Source organism: Setaria italica, chromosome VIII (assembly GCF_000263155.2).
Source record: "Setaria italica strain Yugu1 chromosome VIII, Setaria_italica_v2.0, whole genome shotgun sequence".
NCBI lineage: Eukaryota > Viridiplantae > Streptophyta > Magnoliopsida > Poales > Poaceae > Setaria > Setaria italica.
Window position 1 is genome coordinate 32362201 of NC_028457.1, and position 4907 is coordinate 32367107.

A 4907-nucleotide genomic window follows, 5' to 3' on the forward strand; every position below is an offset into this window, starting at 1 on the left:
TCATCTTGAGGCAGTCCCAAACCTCCTTTGCCGTCGTCTTCTTCGCCACCTGCATGAGGAGGTCCTTCGGGAGCGCTTGGAGAAGATGAGACCTCGCCTTCTTGTCCATCCTCAAGTCGACAGCCCCACCGGCTGCCGGCTCAATCGCCTCCCAGATACCTTGGTCCTCCATCATGGCCTCGACACGAATCACCCAGCTGGTGTAATTCGTTGCCGTCAATTGCGGATACTGGAATGGACCACCGCCGCTCTCCCGCGACGACTGTCCTTGAGCGACAAGCGACATGATGTTGAAACGTGGATACTTGGGCATGTACAAACTGTGCTCTGATTACCAAATGTTGGAAAACACCCAGGAATGCATACCCAAATATCTCACGTAGAGCAGCTAGCAATATGTGGCATTTCTTTATTATACTGAATCACGAACTCTGATTGATTCCATACATGTTGTAGCTACTGCTATATATAGAGTTGTATGGAAGTTCAATAGATCGTTACATATCCCATGATCATTATTTCTACGAGTAACAGCACACACTCAGCATGCAAACTACTCATTGCTGATCACCACTTAGAAGCCATGCAGACAACTTTAGAAGACATGCAGATACTGCTGCATGAGGTACTACTTGACCAGCCAGGAGTAATGTCAACAGCGTTGCATGCTACTCATGATCTTGCAGCTTAAACACATAAACTTGGGGGTTGGCAGTATGCATAGGTGTACATCCAACACCGTACTAGATGAACTTGCATAGAGAACACATTTTATTTGATGAATAACTCCAAGTGAAGTTAACTGATTTCATTGAGAAATTGTTCTTTCTTTTTGTACTTCAGTCATGAGCTTGGAAGCATCAAAGTATGTGTTTATTTTTTCAAATTACAACTTTGCAGTGATTCGCGTGAGATGTCGGTGGAAGCTGAAGTGAGGGAGGTGTAGGCAGTAAGTCGAAATGGGATTCTCCATGCGCAAGACCCTTGTTCCATTGAACTAGGTGAATAGCGCTGTTTAATACATTTCTAAAACAACTATATGTAGAGAACAATCGTAATCTAGATGTATCCCTGCCAAATCCCATGTACTATCTCCTTGATATACTGAGATGATCTATTACTAATGTTGTTGATGACCTATTTAATGATTTTTTTAGTTAGGTTTCGATCAATAAGGGGAAGATCTAGACACACACACGTAACCTGAAGTGAACACTGAATCATTGATACAGTGGTATTCTCCAACACATAAATGCTACACCTATGTTCAACTTCTTTGCAAAAGACTATGGGCCTGTCAAACTCTTCTTCAGGTGACTGATATTTTACATGTTTTGGCAAACTCATCTTAGACCGTTAGTTTTTTTTGAAGAAACAGGAGGGTGACCCCTACTGATTATATGAAATAGATAAAACAAGTACAAAGAGACAATCAAAGATAAAAGAAAAAAGGGAGCAAAAGACTAAAACAGGGAAAGGAGGGGGAGAGAGGATGGGATCCACCAGAAGGTTACAAAGCGTCAACCCATTCTAACATCATGGGCTGCAAAAGGGGCCTAGCCCTATGAAGAGCTACCTGACGAAACTCTGAAACAAATTTCCTTGTGACGTCCCTGATCGTCGGAGCCACGTTATTGAAAGTCCAATCATTTCTGGTTGTCCAGATACTCCAAGACATGAGAATTATGATTTCCATAGAGAAGGGTAAATGTAGCTGTCTTCGAATATTATTGAAGATGGAGAAGGCCGATCTGGTGGAGGGGTAAGAGATACCAACCGAGCGCCAACAGGACTTGGCAAAGTTGCATCGCAGGAAGAGATGTGTTGCCGTCTCACGTTTTTTAGGATGCACATCTCACAAGCTGTGGATTCCAAAACCATGGACCTCCTGCTGAGGACATCTTTGGTGTTGACCCTTAGCCAAAAGAAGACTTTGTATTTGCTTTGACATTTGGATCTCCATAGCTAGTTGTGGATCGGGTGAGCTCCTCTTTCTCCAATAAGGGTTTTGTATGTCTTAGAAGCTGAGAAGATAGGATTACCCCAACTGTAAACCCATATGTCTTGAGGCTGTGAATTGTCTATCTGATGTAAGATTCCTTATAATTGTGTGAACTGGCCATGTGCCTCTGCTGACAAAGGTAGATGCACTGTATCCAGCAAAATGCCTTGTAAAACCTCCTTGATCGTGATTCTTTCATCTTTTGCAAAGGAAGCTAGCTGTGGAAGATCATGAGATAGGAGATGATTGTTCCAAGTATCCTTCCAGAATAAAACTGTGCTTAGACCGTTAGTTATTTAATCTGATGACCCATATCAGTCGCCGCCCGTCCTACCAAAATGTGATGTCATACATATCTCAGCCATTTAAACTTTATGTACTATCTTACTATCATGTTATTTCTTAAGCCTTTAGGTACTTTCGTGTAGTGAAGATAAAGATGAAGTTTTCTGCATCTCGCATTCAAGGTATCGATATTTTGAAGTAGCAGGCAGCAGCAGTCATCTCCGCTGGCAAACAAGGGTGATGATGGATAAAATGTAGGGAAGTCATAACGGATGCATGACAAATGGTAGAAGGTGGCATGTGAGTAAGTGACTCATGCTTGTTTTGATGCTAATTCATGCCAACCCATCTGGGGGACAGGCAGTATATAATTTACAGTATCGTCATCTAAATGGTTCTGACAGTGAACAGGTAGTATATCGATAGCTGTTACTCAAAGGTCCACTCTTTTCTGACTGTTCACGTAGCACACCAGCCAAAGAGTTTCAACAATGCCCCAGCAGGTTTTTTCTATTTTTGTGCGTGCATGAGAAAAGGCACATGTTTATCAGACATTGGAGGAAACTGAACAGAGAAAACAAACCAGACATCCAGAAGTCTCATGCATGCTACAGTATTTTGTGAAGGAGTGCTTTTTTTCCTGGAACGTGGTGTTTGATGAATTAATGTTGTAACCCTTAAAAGTTTATCAGCCACTGTCAACATGCATGTTTTGTACAAGTGGTGGTCAATGTGCAAACAAGAGTAGCATATCTTTTTTTCCCTTTTCATTCACTTAATTTTACTATACTTTATTAAGGGTCTGTTTAGTTCCCCAAACTCACAACTTTGACACTATGCAAAAAGAAGATTCCCCATCACATCAAACTTGCGGTACATGCATGGAGTACTAAATGTAGACGAAATCAAAAACTAATTGCACAGTTTTGTTGTACTTTGCGAGACGAATCTTTTGAGCCTAATTAGTCGATATTTGGACAATAATTCACAAATACAAATGAAACGCTACAGTGTGCTACAGTGCTACAATAGTGATTTTGGACACCCAAAATCAGGCAACTAAACAAGGCCTAACTCCGGGGATGGGTTGGCATCAATAGGCTGCTCAATGCGCAGTCGTGCGAACTGACTGCAGACCCTTCCACCAAATCTTTGCCTCACCCTTCAGTAATTGTGCCCCATAACGAACACGATCATGAGCTAACACCTCAAAAGCTTCCATCTTATCCTCCACATATGATAACCAATCAGTAGCCTGAATAGGAGTACCACTGCCATAGAAACTATCCAGCTTCATGCCAACCCTCTCTCAGCGAGACACCACTCTCGGGGCCAACTGGGGCAGCAACTTCCTAAGTAGAGCCAGTAGGATTAGGTTGTGCTGCACCCACACGAGCAGCCTGCCTCAAAGTCCTCATCTCATTATGCATCTCACGCATTGTGGCAAGTAATTCTGCTTGACTAGTGCCATCAGCTTGAGCACCACCCGCTGGTCGTGCCCGTCCTCGCTTCTTAGGCGGCATAACTGCAGCTACCACAAGACACAAACAACACAAATATCAAGATCCAACAATTTGAAGTATACACAATGACAAAATAATCCATACACACAAAACAAAATGCACCCGTACCCAACCTACAAGTGCAAGTGTGTCAAATTAAACCTTAGTTTTCCTAGGATTAAATTAACCTAAGCTCTAATTACCAACTATAACACCCTAGGAAAAACAAACACCACCTTGAGATGCTACTAAGCCACACCGGACAAAAGGGAAAGATTTTGACAATATCTCCCCTAAAACAGGAGCGTCACGGAAGCAACAAATAATAAGATATAAAAATAGATAAAGCACATTAGCATAAATGAAAGATCCTAACATGATATCCAAACGATTAAAGGCAAGGTTTAATAAATCTTAGCCATCATTAAGGAACAGATAAACTCTCATAGAGGAGGACTTAAATATTACATCATCACACTAGAGAATTTTAATTAAAGAGAAGTGTGACGTGCTGCTACTTCCCAACCCCCAAGCAAAGCATCCATCCATCAAGTACTGAGATGATAAAACAAGGGTGAAATATAAAATCTCAGCAAGTAACTAACTTTAACAAGTTATTTAAACTACAAGTTCATTAGAAAATGGTATAACTATTATCAGCAAGCATAGCTCCTCAATTAAAAAATAAATAATAATAATAATAATATCAACTCCAACACCCTCATACATAAATAAAACCAATTCATCACCAAACCTTGGAGAAGATTCACTTCTCACCACCACTTTCAAATAAATATCATAGAAAACCAATAGCACTCTACATGCAAATGCAATGCAAATGCCATGTCTCCTACCTTCATACTCAACAAAGTATGAAGCTGCATCGTTATGCCCAATAAATGATGTTGTACCGGTATGGTCGCGGCTATCAAGCGGTGACATAACTCCATATACCATGCATTGTGATGCAATGAAATGTAATGCCAAGATAGATCACACAGAGGGAGTATACACCGCATGAACCAGATAAGTCTCTCCTCATTTGACAACATAAACCTCATCCTAATTATGCCAACAAGAGCCATTACCAAGTTATAAAGTAAAGAACAAGGCATATG